Below are 19,692 nucleotides of genomic sequence, written 5' to 3'. Positions count from 1 at the left end.
GGTGAGTTCTGAGCCAGGTGATTCTGGCATGTGGGCAGCCTCCCACCTGGACAGACCACGAAGGGAACCTAGGAGCCATGGCCCCTCTTGATGTGAGGAAAGGCACAGATGGGCTGGATAAAGGGCTTAGGCGCCAGGCAAGGAGGGAACTGAGCCCACAAAAGCCCTGAGACACCAGAGCAGAACAGGCACAGCTGCTTGCAGACAGGCTGGTCTTGCAGTTCAGGTTCTTCCCAGCCCATTGGGACTATGTCATGGGAAAACCTCTGAACAGAGGGAAGCCTCTGCAACTTGGAACAAGCAGGGTTCCTGGCCCTCTGAAGATGGAGCAAAAAGGCTCCTGGGTCCTCCTTTTCTCTGCAGAACAAGGGACTTGGTGAGAGTGAAGGTGGAGAAGAAAGCACAGAGGCAGGGGACAGCATTGGGAAGAATTACCAGTGATGGAAGAGAAGGTGGCACTGAGCCATGGATGGGATAGGAAAGGGCATGGATTCACAGGGCTATGGAGAAATTTTAAACCAAGACATGGGCCCCAGCTCAATCAAAACTTTGTTCAGTAAAAAAGTTAATTGCTGAGGAACCAAATAAAAGAAACCCCACAGGCTGAAAACTGCTCAGAGTCTTTAATTAGCCAAAAAATTTAAAGTGGTTACAGGAAAATGAGAGTGTAAGAGGGGATCCCAAGAGAGTACTTATGCTACTCCCCCTTCTCTCCTTCATCACCAAACAGCCCAATGTAGGGCCATGGTAGCAGCCTCTTTGATAGCAGATTTGGGAAAAGCATTTGGGGTTGGTTTCTTTTGACTATCCAGAAGATGAGAGTCCCAGCCAGACAAATTCAGATTTGAATCACACATCTAGTAAGCCCAGGGGTTTCAGAGCCTTCTGTTCAACCCTGCACCAGTGCCTGCCAAAATGGCAGGGAATTCCCTCCCCTATTTGCATTGGGACAGCTGGTTCTCTGGCCCCCTTAGGGCCAAGTAAAATAAATTACCCCCAGGGCATAACCCTCAAAAAAAAAAAAAAAAAAAAAGGCAAGCTACAGGTTGGAAGTAAAGGGTCCTCCATAGAAATTTATCCATTTCTTCTAAATTCCACCAAAAAATCACATTTCTTCCTAATCCCTACGCAGGCTGGCAACTGTCTGAAGAGTCACGTGGAATTCCAAGTGCCCAGTAACTTGCCAGCCATTTCTCCTACTGCTTTAAGAGGAAGGCAAAGTGAAGATGAGAGAAGAAATGACTGAGTGGCTTAGCTCTTCTGCTACCCCCACACACAGCTCACACCTTGCCCCTTAATTCCTGCCCAAGGCAACTGGACTGGGCTTGGCGTCTCACCCACACAATTCTCCTCACTCTCCCTTCTGCAAAAGGTCCATGGTCTCTGGTGTGAGAGCTCTCCATTCCATACAGGCAACACACAGACTCACTCTATGCCCACGTGCAACGAAGGAAGGACAACGTGGACTCAGGGAGCAAGAGCCAACAATGCCAGTACACAACCCGTGAATGGCACTGGAGTCTGTGAGCACCCCTAGGTGCCAGTAATGGATCCTGCAGTCAGCCAAGCTAAGAGCCCTCCCAGAGTAATGACTGCATGCATGAAAATAAATAGAAAGAAAAGAAAGGCTCTCAAGAACAGCACACATGAGAAAATAACACCTTATGGAGGAAGCATCCAGCCCATCCTGATTTCCAGGCTGATTCCACCCTGCTCCAGCCTACCCCCTCTCCTGGGGCCTATCTAGCTGGGAAATCGCAGACAATCAGGGAGGCTGTTCCAGCCAATTTCCTTCAGGGAACCTGCAACTTCCTCCTGGGACTGTCCTCCTGCTGGCTTATTATTGCCTCACAGAAAAAAAGTGAGGGCCACAATCTTTCCCAGAACTGTCTCTACCTTTGCTCTTCTCTGTGAGGCAGCACTGAGGGTCACAAATCTGACACATGGGGTTTGGACAGAGGTAATGAAGTGGAGGAGGGCTTGAGGAATGAGACTGGTAACGGTAGGAAACAGGGTAAACACAGGCGTTATGCAAAGAGAGAGAAGGAGGGAGGTACTCCAGGAGGCTGTAAATTCATATTTGTAATTACTTCCTCATGTTTTTCAGCACTCCTCAGTCAAGTTTGATTAAAATTCCTTCCAAGGGAAGACACTCCATAGAGAGAGCTGCAATGGAACAGGCAGCTTGTGGAGTTTGCAGAATTGCTGGGGTGGGCACTAATAGCAGTAGTTTGGGAGCTGGGTACAGATCATCTTCCCCCTCAGCATGGCTCCATGCCCTGTGGGAGGCCATCCTTTGGACACAGAGCACCGGTTCAGGTCTGCTTGTTCTCATACTGAAAGAGGACATGGCTCCCTTAGCCCTCAGACACAGACCTGGTGTGAGACAGCTTCCACAATAACCTTCCAAGGTGGCACTGTGCCCTCCCAGAAGCATGGAACAATTTCCTATGAAACATATGCCTCAGCAGACGGGGGAAGGTTATGCTTCCTTCCACCCAAGAGTCCCTTACACAGGGGCTATTCTCCACAGTGAAAAGCAGGGCTCAAGACATCACATCCTTGTTTGGTTATTCAGGGGAGAGAAAGCCCAAGATCTGGCAGGTGACAGTAATTCATGTGTAACACAGATCCCTCCAAAAGAATGAAAAGGAAGCACAGTAACAGAGAAGGACTAAGGGAGAGGCCACTTTTGTCACTCTCAGTCCTAAGCAGCCTTGACACCATCCTTACTGGCACTGTCACTGGGCAGGGGTGGTGTTCCCAGTGGACAGGACAGTTTAATAGTGTTTCCTCAGGGACATTTCCAGGAATGGCTTCAGGGTGAAAAGCTCAAAAGCTCAGGAACCTTCCCCTTGCCGGCTCATGGTTACTAATTGTGCAGGGCATTTCTGTCTGATCCACTCCTGTTTCTGCTGGCTGTAGGAATCTCTACTGCCTACAGTGAAGCAGATCCCAAGTTCCTGTGTTCTCTCTGTGTTCTTTGTCATTCCACGGCCAAGATGTTCATCCAGAGCTACGGCCAACCCCCATGCCACACCTCCCAATCTCTGAGTCCTTCCAAGCCCCTAGAAAAAAGGGTTTGAGTACAACCAACTCTCCCTCCTGACCCTGACCCTACTCTGCCAAATTCTTTGCAGGAAGGGATGCTCCAGGACTGGGGCTGGGACCACAGAAGGTAAGCAGCATCAGCTGTTTTTTATTTATCCTCGATGCTGTGGTAAGAGCGAGATGAAGAGATGCTGCTGGATATCAGCCTTTGAGTTCCCTTCATGGCTCTGGGGAAATCATGATTATCTTGATGCCTGTTTTTTTCCCTTCTCTTCCCCTCCCCTCCCTGCTCTGAATATCCGATTATCTTAGTGCTCATGTCAGTTATGGGACAGACCCTGCAACAATCAGCTGAGTGGGAACAGGCAGGTTCTGATGAGCTTCCTTCTCTTCCATGCCTCTTCCAGGGCACACACTTCACAGTTCAGCTAACCAGGAGACATGTGACCCATGATACTGCCCATGCTGGCAGGCAAACAAACGATAAAACACCCTGTCTCGTGTTCTGGTTGTTCTCCATCATATGGAAGACACAGGTCAGGGAGGTGACTCCAGCCAGTTCTGCAATCTGTTTGTGCTCCCCATCCAACCTGTGCCCGGCCTGTGTCAGAACGACCTAAGGATGAGGAGAGGAGGAAGCAGAAAGATGCCAGCTGCACCTCAAATCCTACCAGCTGCACCTCAAATCCTACATTCGGGACTACCACTGTCCTTAGAATAGAAGTGCAGAAAATGATATTTGATGTCAACTTGGACATGATCAGGCTGGGGAAGAGAGCTCGTTCTCCATGAAAAGCCCTTGCAGGCTGCAAGCTGAGAGGTCAGTATATCAGTCCAAAGCAGGGAGATCACAAAGTTATTGTCTAAAACCTGCAAACACTGCAGCCTAAGCCATTGAGGTACACTCAGGCAGAGTATCTCAGATGAGCGTGACTAAGCCAAGAGCTGCCCAGTCTTTGGAAGCTGCATCACAGCATGCCTGGGCAGGCAGTATGGTACAGGAGCCTGCCCAGGGCCTGGTGCTGCCCTGCTGCCTCTGGAGATAACATGCCTGGGATGGAGGGTGCACATGCTGCTGAGCACGCTGCATTCTAGGAGAGTGGGGGCCCCCAAATGTCCTGGGACCAGGGGAGTATGTCTGGATCACAGAATCACTGGGTTGGAAGAGACCTTTAAGATCATCGAGTCCAATCCATGCCCCAACACCCCAACTAAACCATGGCACCAAGTTGCCACATCCAGGTATGTTGACTCCACCACCTCCCCGGGCAGATGATTCCAGTACTTTATCACTCTTTCAGTAAAAAACTTTTTCCTAACACCCAACCAAAATTTCCCTTGGCACAGGTTAAGGGAAACCCTTAAGACTGTCCTCTTGTTCTGTCAGTTGCTGCCTGGAAAAAGAGACCAACCCCCACTGGACTACAGCCACCTTTCAGGAAGCTGTAGAGAGCGATAAGGTCACCTCTGAGTCTCCTTTTCTCCAGGCTAAACACCCCATAGCTCCCTCAATTGTTCCTGACAGGGCTTGTGTTCCAGGCCCTTCACCAGCCTTGTTGCCCTCCTCTGGACATGCCCAAGAATCTCAATGTCCTTCCTAAACTAGGGGCCCAGAACTGGACCCAGGATGCAAAGGAGGCAGCAGCTTGTGCTGCATGGTAGAAGTATGGTGAAGCAAGGCAAAGCCCTATACTCTGTCCTCCCCACTGGAAAAGTGCCCAGGAGGTGTATGGAGAGGGGAACCTCTCTGAGAAACCTGGAGGTGGTTTGAGGGGGGCTTTCAACTCCAGATTCATCCAAGTTTCTGAGTTAATTAATTTACTGTGGAAAGAGAGAGCAGGAAGAGCAAGAAAAGAGCCTTTGTACTTAGGGCAGGACAGAAGCATAGGAAGCAATTTCACAGAGTAGGGAGTTGGGGAAAAACAAAACCAGAAAATAAAAATAATAAGCTGATTGACAAGCTTACAAGAAAAGCCACATTTTTAACATTCTTAATCCCTAGAATAAACACATAGGGAGGAATAAGGACAGTGCTAGGTGTCCTTAGACGTCACTGGAAGAGACTGGGTCTGGTGCAAGCAAGAGATTTTGTGCTGGTGACTGTTGTGGATGGTCCTGTACAAGCCAGCAGAGGTGTGTGAAAGAGTGTAGGGGAAACAGAGGAGAGGGCACTAAAATCAAAGGCAGACACTCACTTGAATCTTCAGTCTCTCTTCTTTTGTTTCATGCTTTCTATACTACTGCTGTTTTAACACAATCAAAATTACATTAGAAACACAACTGAGCGAGTCCCACACAACGATGGAAATGCAACAGCACTTTGAGAAATCTACATCTTCCCATCCTAGTCAGCTGCCTTAGGAAAAACCAAACTATATGACACTGTGTGCCCCCACCGCCTGCCTTCATCTGAGTACTATCCACCCCCAAAACATCCATCAAATTTCTCCAGATTAGCAGGAGTTAAAAGGCTGGTTTTAGTGGTAGAGACATATTTAGGAAGGGATTGAATTTGTGCGTGGTACAGCCCATCCCCTGTTTATTAATAAGCTATTTATCACTGGCGTTGCTTTCAATGCCATTTTGGTTTAATGTTGTTAATGAAATATAAATACCCGCACTAATGATGTTGGTCAGGAGCAGTGTGGGCTACTGGCAGCTTTGCAGGAGGGAGGCCAAACCACGGCTGTGTTCGTGAGAGGCTGCAATGGTGTGACTGCCAGCCCAGCCTCCAGGAGAGCTTCCCCGCACACTCCCACCATGAGACAGCCCAAGCACAGCAGGATGAGCAATGGGATGGGATGGTGCAGGGCTGGCAGCAGGTTTCCAGACCACTCTGGCAGCCCAGGCCCAAGCAATTCTTCCCCCCAGAAAGGTGTCTCATGGTCGCAGTTCAGCTCCAGCACGGCACAGGACTACTCCCTCTCCACTCTCTGCCTTTTGAGATCACAAGAAGAAGCCACCTGAGCTCAACATGTCTGCGTGGGGGACCCGGCAAGCTGCAAGGCAGCTCTCTAGATGGAAATATGTCAAAGTAGTCAGATGAGTTTTGTTGGCATAATGCAGTTGCCCCACTGGAAGAGCAATCCGCAGGCTCTGTGCTGGGCTCCCCCAGGGCAACACCCACACGATCCCAACACCTCTTCAGCCAAGGGGCGCTCACAGCGACCACCTCAGGGCTGCTTGTGGCTCATGTGGGACCGGATGCGGGGCCCTGGGCTGGCTCCAGGCCATGGGGTGGGGCAGGAGGAGCTCGCCTGGCTCCCGGACAGCCAGCTGCTCCACAGGCACTGCCTCGCTCCCCGGGCCTGTGCTGCCCTGGGGCTGCTGCAGGCTGGGCGGCCAGGGAGGAAACAGTCTCCTGCCCTTGCAAGGAACAATGCCAAAAGCTTGGCCTTTGGCAAGGGCTCAGAGGTTTGCTCTGGCTCTGCAGAGAGGGCTCACACAGGCCCCTCTCCATTAGCTTGTGTCTAGCATCGTCATGGGGCAGGGATTACAAATCCCCCTAAGGCGGCTTTTGGAAATCCCATCTTGCATTACCATTTGCATTACAGCAGCCCCTAGAGAGAGCTGAGGCCCGGGCACACTCTCAGAAAGGACTGTGGGCCAGGAGATGTTTCAAGGCACCCGAAGAGACTGGTATGGAAAGGCAAACTAGCTTTGGGACTGGGCAGTGGAAGAGGCAGGGGAACACCCGTGCCCAAGGCCACTGCCCTGCCAGCAGGAACAACAGCTCCTGAAATCAGAAGAGAATTGGACATTCACCACCAGGAAGTTCCAGACATCTGCAAGGCTCCAGAACAAAACCAAGTATTTTCCTCAGGAGCAAACTTCAAACCTCACAATCACCTGAAGACTTAGTGAAGAGGCAAATTTGGAGGAAAAAATGTATCACACTGTCTTGAGACAGCTTTCCTGATAGTAATTTTGCCTTGCTCCAAGTTGACCCTCTCCACTAATCCCACTTAAGAAGTGTTCCCCCGCAGAAATGGGGAATTGAATCGGGACAACTAACCCTAACCAAGCCCCCCTTACCCATTTACCTCTCCCAGGCCAGGGGCACCACAGCCCCTGCATTCTGAGTTCAAAAGAGGTGCCCTCTGCCACAAAAGCCAAACCATCAACTGTTTGCATAAACTGCAAAAAGATGCATCTCTCTTCCTCTCAATCCCCACCAACACCCCTTTTTCTTCTGCTTTGCAGTCTCTCTCTTCCTCTCTCCCAGGTAGCCAGCGCAGAAGGAGCTACAACTGGTCTGCACTGGGAGCTCTCCTGGTGCCCCTGCCACAAGGAGCACCATCAATTTACACTGTTCCTTTAAGACGTTATCTTTTAATTTGGTGCTTCCCTCTTTCCCCTCTTCAACTAACTGATTTATTAGTTTATATCTCATAAATTGTAACCCCTCACCTCCTCCTTCACCCTCCCAGATGCCATAAATCCCCTTCAGGGCTCTGACACCCTTCTACATGTGGTGCAACTGCCTGCCCCCCAAAGTCACCTCTCAGTCCCCAGGGAGCATGGGGCTCATTTGCTGGGGGTTTGGTCTAGCTCGTCTCAGCAGCTAATCCCTTGGGTGGCTCCTGTCAGATTATTAATTAGCTAAAGCGGATCGGCCCTGGAACAACATGCGGTTGGACTTCAGATAAAACAGGACGGCAGAGGCTTGGCATATAGTTCTTTAAAGGGACTTTGCCCCTTTTTTTCTTTAGCCTTCTCTGGGAGTGGGGGAAAGGAGAGAAGGAGATGGGCTGCTTCCAGAGCTGCTCACAGCCCCCAGCAGTTTGTCACCCTGGTAACAGGGCCGTGCTGTTCAGAGTGGAGCGAGCACAGGCCTGGAGGTGCAGGGCACAGGAATGGCAGGTATCATCCCCATCCTCACCCTATGGCAGCTAAAATTTTTCCCCTGTTAGAAGAGGTTTATGAACCTGCTCAGAGGCATGCAGCACTGATCTGGGGGGTCTCACTGCTCCTCAGTGTCACGTTGCTTCTGCTGTCCCTTGTCCTCTCATTGCTTCCTATTGAAAACTTAGTGTTTGCACTATCCCAAAAAATGAGGCAAAGTCTGTTCCAAGGCACCAGGGCCATTCCCACATTGACAACAGGTATTTTAAACAAGAAGCCATCCAGTTTGTATGGCACATTCTAAAGCTCACTTTCTCATCCTGGACAGGATAAAGAGTGAGTGGTCTCCTATGCATTACACTGGAAAGCTGCAAGAATGAGCAGGAACAAGAATCAGCACTACAGATGCTGGGGAGCAGCTCATCTCTTTGCTCCCTTCCCACTTTGGATTGTTTTGACTCAAACCGATGAAGCTGAAATATCGAGTCACAACGGCACTAAACTTCATTACAAGCTCTTAACACAGATTACTTAATAAAAACCAGGCTGCTTTAATTGCTTTCCCCCCATTAGCATTTCTGGAGGAGAAATTTTTGATTAATTTGAAGATGCACATTTCCCCCACCGCCCAGTGCTGGCCTGTGAGCCAGACCTCCTCCCCACACCAGCACTGTCCAGAAGAGCATCCCAGAGAGTGTAAATTGCACCCAAATCCACAAAGGAAAAACAAAGGAACTGAGAGCCTGCATGAACAGATGGGAGTAATGGTGTGAAGCAAACAAGGGGAAGAAAAATCTCCCCTCCTTTCTGGTGAACCCATAAAAAGTGGCACAGGGGAATGAGGAAGAAGCAGGCAGAAGAGGATAATGGGAGGACAGCCAGTGTGGCAGGGTTCAAAGAGCAAGGACGGAAGTTGGTAGGTGACTGACTTGGTGGGTCCTGGGAAGCACTTTCACCTTTCTCTGCAGCTGAGAAAGGAGAGGCAACTCTGCTGGAGGAACATTGTGTGGATTTTCAAAATTTGGACCAAAAGCCTGAGAGCTCAGTGCTCTCCAAATGCATGTGAAATGCTGCTCCCTGTTCCTTGTTCAGGCTGTGCCTGGATAGCTGGTTCTAGGGGAGGATAGCTGTTCCTTCCCCCTGGCTAGTCTCCCACAGGTTAGGAGTGCTAGAAAGTCAGGGATAGGTGGGGGAAGCACCCCTCATGGTCCAGCAGCTCCCTCTGGGCTGGGAAAGCCAGGGATACAAAAGTCTCATGGGCAAAGGAAGGAGCCTCTTGGGGGGAAAGCCAGAGCCCTAGGCTGTGCTGCTACAGCAGATGATGGATGCCAAGCAGCTCTCCTCACTTTATTCCTGTATCAGGGGTCAAGGACATCCAATTCCTAGTTTCTCAAATATGGAGAGGACAAATACCATGAGTGAGCAGCTCAGGTAGGATCTGCACTATTCCACTGCCAGATAGCCCCAGGTAAAACAAGTCTACCAAGAAAATCATTCCTGGCTTTTGGGGCAATTGGCTTCAGCTCCTGTTGTAACTAGCCCTGGCAAGGGAAGATGGCAACCAGGTTCCTGAGTAGGCTGTTCTCTAGGTCAGCATACTTCAGGGACGTGGTAATCAAGGAGAAATTGCTCCTGTGTGACAACTCTTGTCAACCTTGTAAATCTTCATGATTTTCTTATAGTCTGAGATCTTGCAAGTTACACAAGATTTTTGTTTTGTACAAAAACGTGTGTACAGTGCTATCCCTCCCTTTGCTCCCTCTGTTCTCCCACTTTCAGGGCACAGCAACCTGAAACACGATCTGTGTGCATGCTGAACCATAGAAACCTTGGTATTATTAAGTCTTATAATTGCAGGGAGGAGGAGAGTAGCTTTTGACTTCTGAAAGGACAAAGCTAGCAATATTGTTTGCTCATTTTACTTTCAAACTCACCTTAGTTTGTCCTCTCCCCTTTTCTCTTGCACGTTCTATCAACGTACAGCTTAGACAAACTCAGCAAGAATCACAAGAAAGACACTGGGACAGATTGTAAACTGCCCTGGCAAAAATCAGGATAGTTGTGCTGACGAGAAATGCGGCTCTGGTACATCAGCAGATGGCTTACCTGTAGCTCTTAATAGTTAATATATAACTGCAGTAATAGCAAAAAAGAGCCACATAATTTGTCAGAGGCAATATGCTAAAACAGCCTTTCCATATTCAGCTCAAGTAGTGAGATAAGCCTCACCTCCAGCACTGCCCATGGGCTGAGCACCAGCTCTGGAATGAGCCCCCAGCAAAAGACATGAGAGAACTGCTACCATTCACTTTACACTATTTGTTCATTTTTAAAATTTTTTAGTTTTATCAACAGATTTCTATGAGCTGCATTTTGAACATGCATTTCCCTCGAACACTCGTGTGCATACTTAGCACTGATTGCTCCAAGTGCTTTCCAACTGGTTTTCCTTGAGGAACTTTGCAGGTCATGGTCCCTGCTGGCTGGAGAGCTGCCTGACGGACAGACAGACAGACAGACAGATGGTGTGTATGCAGTGCCTACCAGAGCTGAATGTGCTCCTGAGTGTACCCTGCAAACTCACAAAGCACAATTATTATTTTTTCAGCCAGCTTTTTCATCACAGTGCCACAGAACTACTGCCCGTGTCCCAGCTCAGAGAACTGCTGTTGGATCTAAGCACAGGAAGAAACACTGTTGGATGGTTAAAAGGACTCAGAAGATCTGGCTTCTCCTCCCAACTCTGCTTCTGAGTCATTATTAACATAAAATCAGGTTTGTTACATCAGTTAAGCTTGAGTAAATAAACCACGACTCATCACTGTGTTTTATTTTGCAATATTTCAGTGGGCTCCTCTCTACAAATAAACACTATTAAAGATCAGTGCAATTGCAGGTATATGGGAAAGGAGAGGAATGAAAGCACCTAAACTGCTCTAAAACCTTTATGAAGAGCAGGGCAAAATCTCAGCTTTTTGGACGACAATGATTTTCACAGGACAGACATGTAAAATTAAGGCAACCCTTATGTGGGGGCACTAAAATATGAATGAGTCATGCCTGCAGGTCTGACAGAGCTGATGGGTAAAAAATATTGGGAAACATCCTAATCCCCTCCTGAGGAGCCAAGGCTGAAATCCCAATGCCACTGAAGTTTACAGTAAAACTAGTGCTTGCTTCCCTAGACCAGGATTTAACCTCCATAAATTTCAACTGTGAAGACAGAAGCCTTAGGAAGGGGATAGCCAACTTCATAAGCAGCAGTTCCATCACAACGACATCATGAATTCTAAAAACCGACTGAAGGTGACAGGGAAAGCAAGGTCTGAACCCACAAAGGCCTGTCTCAGTCCTGTCTCCTCCAGTGCTGAACATCCCTTTATCCATCTGAGTTTTTGGGGCAGGCTGGTCTCCAGTGTGACAGTCACCCAGGCAACTGCCAGCCTCCACTGAAGCCCTGGGCTTCTTTAGAGCTGAGCTGCTTCACATATCCACACACGTGTGCTTGCACCTAACTGCATCACAGGCTCTGTAGTCAGGCCTCGTTCAGCACTGGGAGGGATCCTGTTCAGCCAACTTCCTCACTGCCAGAACCCCTCTTCAGCTTTTGTCCCTCGAACGACTATTCCCTCTCATGAGCAAAATCACCAGCTGCTGGGCACTGCAGGGCTTCTGGAAGGGCTCTGGGCTGCCCTTACCTTTATTTTTAAGCTGACTCATTCCATGTCTCTCAAGAGCCTTTAAAGTGTTCTCTCCTTGAACTCTGGCATCAAGGCCCTTTCCTGAGCATCTGAGACCTTCCAAGCTGCTCAGACCCCACTGGTGGACTTCACCCTCCATCAAAAGGTTACACGAGCGCCCGCTGCTATCCAAGTGAGCAGGAGGTGCTAAGGACCTCAGTGCATCAGTCTTCAGTCCCACTCCCAGAGCAGATATGGTAAGGACAGCTATAAGGCCTGCCAAGCACACGATCCTCTTTCGCCTCCTTTGACTTCCCCCCATTCAGCTTTCCAACTAAACATCTGATCGAAGGCCCGGGGGAGGGAGCCAGAACTGTCCAGTCTGGTTATGAGTGAAGGTCATTGATCTAGCACAGACCAGGGCTGCAGAAAACAGGGGAGGGAGGGGAAAAAAACCCTCAGAGAGACAGAAGAGATGGAGTGAGGCAGGCAGAGGCAGCGCGGGAGTAAGTGCAGCGGAAGGCAGCGGAAGTGGCTGGAACACGGTTTCACACTCCAAGACCCAAGGGCTGTTGTCAACCCGTCCTTCATGCTCACATCTTGTCACACTAGAGGTCAGGTCTCCCAAGCGTTCCTGAAGAGCTGAGCTAGCCCATATGGCAGGCAATATGTTAACAATATGGATCAGCTGCTCGTCAGGGCCTGAGCAGATGGATGTGACAACCCTGTTCTTACCCAGACAGGCTTTTAACATCTTCCCTCCCCTCTCCTCAGCCCTGCCTGAGGAGCTCCGCCTGGGAACGGCTGCCTCCAGCCTACCTGAGCTGTGGGGCCTCAGGTCAGGACAAGCAGCATGGAAATGCCTGCCTGGCTGTACCCGGATGGAGGCAAGCAGGGTACAGCCCCATTCAGACCAGTGCTGGCAGGAACCAGGCCAAGCGCTGATCCAAGGATAGGGTGCTGCAAACGGAAAGGCCTCGCTGTAATCCAGATATGTGCTATTAACTCCCAAGCAGGGTGATACAGGAGATACTGTATTCAGATATATGTATATGGCATGTTACCACCAGATGCCACACTTTACAGTCTAGACGGAGTTTTGTAACTGCCTGGGAAAAATTTCTCTCACAGAACATGTAATACATAAATAGATGTGTATTTTAATGGGCAAGTTAAACTCCTCCTGGCAAAGGTAGGCAAGTCGATTTCATACACAGGTGGGTAAATTTCCACAATGATTTTGCAAGGCTGTTTCATATTCCCCAGCTCAGGATCTGAGCCATCAGGGCTGGTTGGGCTGGCCCAGCTGCACTTCTGTGGAAGGCAGTGTTCCCATCTCATGCCCTTTGCAGCTGTGCCCATGCAGTAATCCCAAAGATCCTAGCAAAAATAACTCTATCAGTCCAAGCTAACCCACAAATTTAGCTTTACTTTAGGATTTAAACTGGGGAGGGGGGAATATTTTGCAAATTCAAACACAGACGGAGCAGATATTTCTAATCCCTTTCCTACACTTTTTTTAGCTTCCCCCCCCCCCCGCATAAAAGTCTACCTTCATTAACTGAACAAGAAAACTCCCTCCAACCCTTATAGCTCTAGGACTAAACAGTCAGCTTGTGCTTATAAACAGTGAAAAAGCAATCACAGCCTAGGGATGGGCTCTGGAGAACGTGCAAACAGCCTCTGTAGCCCAAAGTAAATTGAGCTTGTTTTGAAAGTAGAAGCCATACAACTTGCTCTAGGGCAGAAGACTGAAACACAGGGATTTCTAGTCCAGAGCATGAGAGATCACAAAGCCACATGCCTGAAAGGCTAAATGCATCTCCTTCGCTGCAGTGATGTTTGTAGAACTACGGGGACCTCAGAAAACAGCTGGAGTCCAGGGAAATATTTCTATTGTCACTAATGAGCTACCATCCCTCAGGAAGCAGCCCCTGAAGGACACTCAGCAACGCACCCAGTAGGTACTGGGAGGAGACAAATGTGGAAAAGGATAACTGATTTGCAAGAGCCTGAACCACAAGGATCACCTCAGCATTTAAAGAATTCCTGACGTATCAGCCTCCTTCTCTTACTTTCTTGTCTCAGAGGTTCTGCTCATCTCAGGTCCAGATCAGATGGACAACACAGGGTTTTCAATATCAGGAGCTGCACAAGCAGAAACTTGTGACTGGGATCACAGGAAAAGCTCCTTGGTGATGAAAAAAAAATCACCTAGAACCTATGAGGCAGCTTCCTCAGCACAGTTTTTTCCCCCTGGATGTTGGACCTCTCTGGAGAGGCACATAAGGGTGTTTGGTGGAAAATTCACCTGCTGCAGTCAAACCTGAGAATTTCTGTCTTATTTGGTAAAACCTCAAGGCTCTTCATGTTCCTTTACCTTATTCCCTCAGGCAGAGCTCCTGTTTGGGAAGCTCTCTTGCCTCTGGAGGCCTGGGAAGGCATTGCTCTAAAAGGGGACACAAGCACCAGAGCAGCTCACACAGGGATAAAGGCCAGCGTTTGCTACATTAACAGTTCAAAACCAGGCTTTCCAAATAAAGCATGCCAGACCCTGGAGGTGTTTCGGAGCTAGGAAGGTGTGGGAAGGCACAGCTCACCCCTATCCCATCCTGAAGCACACTCTTTTCTGGCAGACTTACTGAAAGCACTCAGGTCTGTAGGCTCTGAACTAAGACCTACTGAGCCCAAGAGTATCATGGCTGTTGCTCTGTCAGGTAGGGCTAGGGCACTTAGAACATGAGTAAATTCCTCTGTGCCACACACAGCCAGCAATGGAGAGAGATTGCTGGAGGCCCAGACCAACATCTGAGCCCTGTGACTATTCTCATCTCCCCTCTTGCTAAACCCATACAGTCCCTCTACCTAGACCCTTCCAGCTCAGGTCTCAGCTGCAGCCGTGACTCACAACAGCTCTGCACACACTGCTTTGCCCAGGTATTGCTCATGACATGGCGGCAAAAAATAGAGGAAGATGATGATACAGAATCCCCTCAGGCACTTCAGTTGCTGATCTTCATTCATTCAGGCATCATCAGCATTTAATGATGTCAGCAAAGTATGGAGATAGCCCCTGACAATAACTCTCTGCCCTACAGAGCACATGTGCTGTCACAAAAGGGCCAGACAGAGCAAGGATCCTCAGCCCCTTCTACTGAAGGCACCTCCCAAATCCCCAGCCCATTGAGAAGAAATATATTATCCCACTGTTGTGTCATACCTTTCTTTGCAGAGAAGCTGTGATGGCAGCCAAGCAGAGAAGAAAGTAAAACAACTTTTAGAAACAGAGTCCCACCCCCTCACAACTGCTCTGAGTTACCCACCGTGACCACAGACATCCTCAAACTCCTTTTGTGAAACAAGTCAATCAGAAACCGTCCCACACGACACTTACCCTGGGGACTCCCGTGCGTACTGCTTAGCCAACTGCTAATACTGCACAGCAGCTCATGAGGAAGAGGGAGGTGAAGAGAAAGAGCTGCTCAAACCAGCACCCTGATGTGTCAGCTGGCTGTCTGTACAGAGTGGGCAGTGATGGCAGGGGTAAACCCAGTCCTGCTTGTAGGCCAGCCCAAACCAACATCCCACCATGCATTTACCACCTAAGCCACTGACTTCCCGCTGCTCTTTCAAACTTCATAGGCTAGAGATCTCCCAGGAACTGGAATGAAAACTCTGGAGAGCCAGAATCACTCACTCCAGTCCTACTTCAGAGCAGTTTGATCACAGAACAAAAGCTAGTACCTTGCATTGAGAAGTCACAGGCTTCAAGGTCCATTCCAGTGTACAAAGCCAGGACAGAAGTCAGGTTCTTTGTTTTGGAGGTGGTCTCAGGTGAAGACAGTGTGAATTAGATGGCCTCCCTTCACTTGGTGAAGTCTCTTTTCCCTGAGGAGAGTTTCAAAAGGAAATGAATATTCCCTACTGAGCAGCACCAAAGCTCAGGTGAATCACGAGCACAAGCAGTGACGCCAGCCTCAAATGCTGCAGCCACCCACAGACCTGAGCCCTTGGTCACACACAACAGGCCAGCAAGGCACGGCATTTCATGCCCTCCTGAACACGCCGCATCCCCATCTCCTTGTCTGCCACGCGTGGTTCTAGCAACTCAAAAGCCACGGTACAAACCACCAGGACTATTCAGTGGGCCACACACGCCAACTTTCCCCAGGAAAAAAACCAGGTCGGTCAGTGGCAGAAGCAGCCTATGGCACTACGCCACTTACAGCACAGCACTTCCACCTGTAGCCAGTGAAGCGTTCCTGCCCACGTGAGCCTGCGCTGCCATCCCTCCTTCGGGGGGATCCAGAAGCACACAACTCCTTGTCCACCCCCACATCAAATCTCATGCCCAAAAATGTTACACATACAACCAGATGAGACAAAGGAGAATTATTATTTGCAGTTCAGTGAGGCCCACAGTAATTAAGGGACTTGTCAAAGCTCACTTGGTAAATCTGAGGCAGAACTGGGAACTGCAGCTAAATCTCTCAAATTTTGGTTTAAGAGCTGGACTGCAAAAGTCCTGTACTCCTTGGCTGTTATACTGCTACCTTTGCAACAGGTTTCACCCTTCTCCTTGCTCTCCCTAGACAGTTAAGACAATTCCCTTCTACTCCTGCATTGAAGGAAATGAACAAATGCACAGATTAAAATAAAAGAACTTTTACCTTACTTCCAAAATTATAAAATGTCTTAGCTCCAACCTTTGTCAGAAGCTCAGAAGCTTCAGGCTCTTCTATGAGGTGGGATTTGTAGACTGGAGGGTTCTGTTGTTGGTGGTTTTTTTTTTAATTTCCATCAGACAATAATAAAAGAAGCAAAACAAAAGAGGGCTGTTGAGATCAACTTGTGATAGGTGTCTGGCCAAAGAAAATGGAGCCAAAGAAGTCAGAACCCTGCAACCAGCAACCTTTGTGTCAATTTAAGCAAATATTGTGGCGTTTCCATGGCAATTCCTGTTTTGAATATCCACTACACTCACTTTTTAAAGGGCTTTTCCTGTTTGTGTTTCAACTTCAAAACCTGTAAATATTTTCAGCCTTAACACATCCCGACCTCCCCCAGCCTCTGAAATGAGATACTATCAATGCTCTGTCATGAGGTCCGCTGTCTGCAGTACCCCAAAGCTGTGAAAATTCATGGCAAAGGCAGGGTGGCAACCCAGGACAGCTGGGGACAGCAGAGGCTTGGCTGGCCCTTTGACACATTCTCATTTCCAGCCCGCACAGCTGTAGGCACAGGAGCCTGTTCGATGCTTTTCCAAAACTGATGAGTGAAAAGAGCTCTTGCAAACATTCAGCACTGATAGCATCGGCCCAAGGTGAGCAGCAGGCAGCAGGTATTTTGCCAGTCTCCTTCCATCTCGCTCTGCCAGCTCAGGCTGCCTCTGACTCGCCACTGCAGCTGCAATTTCTGCTGGGAGGCTCCTCCTGCGACCTGCTCGGGGCCAGCTGCTCACACAGCCCCAGAGCTGCCCCCTGCCCTGACCCCGTTCTCCTCCCTTCCCCTCTACCTCGGCTGAGCTAAGGCTGTCAGTCACGCTGATTTATGGGATGCTGCGTCACGCGCAAGGGAGAACCAAGAGTCAACTTTGTCCTCACTTGTAACCTGGGCTAGGGTGTAAATTCTCCAGCGTCCTCAGCAGCAGCCTGCAGGTCCCTGATGCGTTGCTCTGTCCCTGCTCCACCGACACAGAGCCCACGGGGAAAAGTCCTGGGGCAGGAGCCCTGTCACATCTGAGCACCAGGAGCCTGCTGTTAACCCTCTCCCCAAAAGATAAAAAATAAAGCTGCCCCTTCATCTAATGCTGGGTTGGAGGAGGAGGAGGTGCACAAAAACACCTTCAGAGACACATTAAGGACTTTCATCCCCAAGTCCCCAAGTCTGAAAGCTTCGGCCCGTCCTGCTGGAATACAGCCCTTCCAAGCAGCCATGGGAGTGCACTGGTTAATTCTGAGTTTCCTGGCTCTGATGGATTTGTGCCAGGCCTCCAATGTTAGCTTAGTGTAATTTTTGGGAAGTCAATTTCCTTTTTTTTTTGTGTGTGGTTTTTTTAGGCTTTTTTTTTTTTTTGTGGTGGTGATTTATTTTTTTTTAATTTTTTGTTTGGTTTGATTTGTTTGTTTGTTTTGTTGTTGGGGTGGGTTTTTTTGTTTTGTTTTTTGATTTTTTTTGTTCAAGGTTCTTTCCTCTTTTAAATCAAAAAGTAGGAGCATTTGAATTGGTGTCAGGATAAGGCTATCCATCCATGGGCTGTAGCTTCCCAAGAGCATTTTATGGGCACCATGGCACCTGCACAGAACAGCCATGGAAACAAACACCAAGTGACTCCAAAGCTGCTATGCCGAATGCCCACAGAGGCAGCCTCCCAGGAGCAGTTCTATCCTCACACAAGCATCACTCCTTGGTCCTGACCACCTTTCCTGCAATGCTGGGTGCTTCTGATACCACCAGCAGATGATGCACAATGCCTGCTGTCCTGGCCAGCTTCCAGCTCAGGTAATTACATCCTACAGGAGTTTCAGCTGGATATTTTATCCCTTCTTCACTTCCGGCCCTGAGCCGCTTCAGTGGGAGTTGCTAAAACTCTATCCAGATCCACCCCGGATGTGAGTGCGTGGAGGGAATTCTGTGCATCCCAACAGGCCCCAAGAGCCCGGCGTTTCAGCAAACAACCTCTAAAAACACGTGACAGCATACCTGCTTGTGTACATCCCATAACGCCCCCACCTAAGAACAAGCTGCAGAGCTGGGAAAACAACTGCCCTACCACACCAGGAACCAACAATTTCTGCACACATGTGCTTAACCCTGCCCAATGGAGCATGATCTGGGACATGGACACTGCCTCCTGTGCTTTGCTGAAGCAAGAACTTTCCTCCCATCATCTCACAGGCTTGGCAAAATGAGAACTTGTGGTGGCAGTGGTGTGAGGCTGAAGCCACAGCTGCTGGCCAGCCTTTGTCAGTGGCATTACATGCTGTAAGGGATACAGGGGATTCTGAATGTACAGGAAAAGATGTGCCAGGTTCAGAGCAGCCATGAGAATGCACCTAGGGTCCATGACAGGCCAGGTCAACAGGTGTCAGTGAGCAGGGAACACTGGCAGGGTGACACTGTCACCAGTTCCTGACAACACATGCTCCAAAGTGCAGGCAAAGAGGCAAGTCCACCTCCCTCCCGAGGGAGCAGCCTTTTGGCATTTGCCATGGCCACAAGAGTTCAGAGCCCTTCCAAGCTGTCCAAGACATTTGGAAATGATGTGCTGACCCACCCTCCACTCACTACAGCCCAAGAGTCCCCAGGCTTGTAAGTGGGCTCTACCTAACCTCTGTTTTGTGCCCTCTTTGTCTTATTCTTTCAGCAGATTCTGCACCAGATGCTCACCTGGTATAAAATCAGTACAGTTTCGGTGGCTTTAGTGAAGTCATGCCAATTTAAACGAGTTGAGGATCCGGCCCTCCAAGTTACTCGAGTTGCCAATTCTTCCTTTGGATAATCCTGAGGGTGATTTCACAGCAAGCAGCAGCACAGGCCCAGCCAGCCTGGCAGGATCAGCTGTGCTTTCCTACCTCCCCTCTACCCCTCCACCCTCCCTGCCCCAAGTCAGGCAGGCCCTGCTGTGAGACCCTGCTGCAACAATGCTGGACCCATCATCATTTGCTTTGTGTACTGAGTTTCCTTCTCTCTGTTGCTTAATTAAAGATAGATACAGCACAGAGTAAATTACTCTGGGCTTTCGATCAGGGCTTTCTACTTGCTTTTTGCAGGAGAGTTTTTGCCTTTACAGGGATGTCATACCTTGCCAAGTATTTGGAGAGGGTGCTGGTCGCTCATCTAGCAGCAAACCCCAACCACTTTAGGTTGACTGTGAAACAGCTTGTCCTTATGAAGAAACTGAATACTGTCTTCCCCTCTCTCTACTCTCACCAGTCTCTACTCCAAGAAATGTAAAGAGCCTGGCAGCTGCTGAATGAGCACCCCCAGTTCCACCGTTGTCCTGCCATCCTCACCACGTCCCACGTGAGGGAAGCAGGCAGTATCGGCACAGGGAACACGCCAGGGCTTCAGCAGGCACTGGATGCACAAGAACTTTACATGCTCTGCCCTCACA

The 19,692-nt window shown here is 49.3% G+C and overlaps 1 protein-coding gene across 2 annotated transcripts in view; it reads right to left on the bottom strand.

Moving 5' to 3' along the window:
• The window catches only part of CASZ1 (castor zinc finger 1), a 192,510-nt gene that overhangs the window by 142,545 nt on the left and 30,273 nt on the right, over positions 1–19,692 (bottom strand). Inside the window, exon 2 of one of the 2 annotated variants that reach the window (XM_030963980.1) lies at positions 15,321–15,464. The exons of the other annotated variant lie outside the window; for it this stretch is intronic. The gene's annotated coding sequence lies outside the window, so the exon portion shown is untranslated. The remainder of the gene's footprint in view (positions 1–15,320; positions 15,465–19,692) is intronic. 2 annotated transcript variants of the gene reach the window in all.

This window comes from Camarhynchus parvulus, chromosome 21 (genome assembly GCF_901933205.1).
Source record: "Camarhynchus parvulus chromosome 21, STF_HiC, whole genome shotgun sequence".
Classification (NCBI taxonomy): Eukaryota; Metazoa; Chordata; class Aves; order Passeriformes; family Thraupidae; genus Camarhynchus; species Camarhynchus parvulus.
Note: the sequence above shows the minus strand (reverse complement) of the source record. Positions and strands in the feature narration are given on the sequence as shown.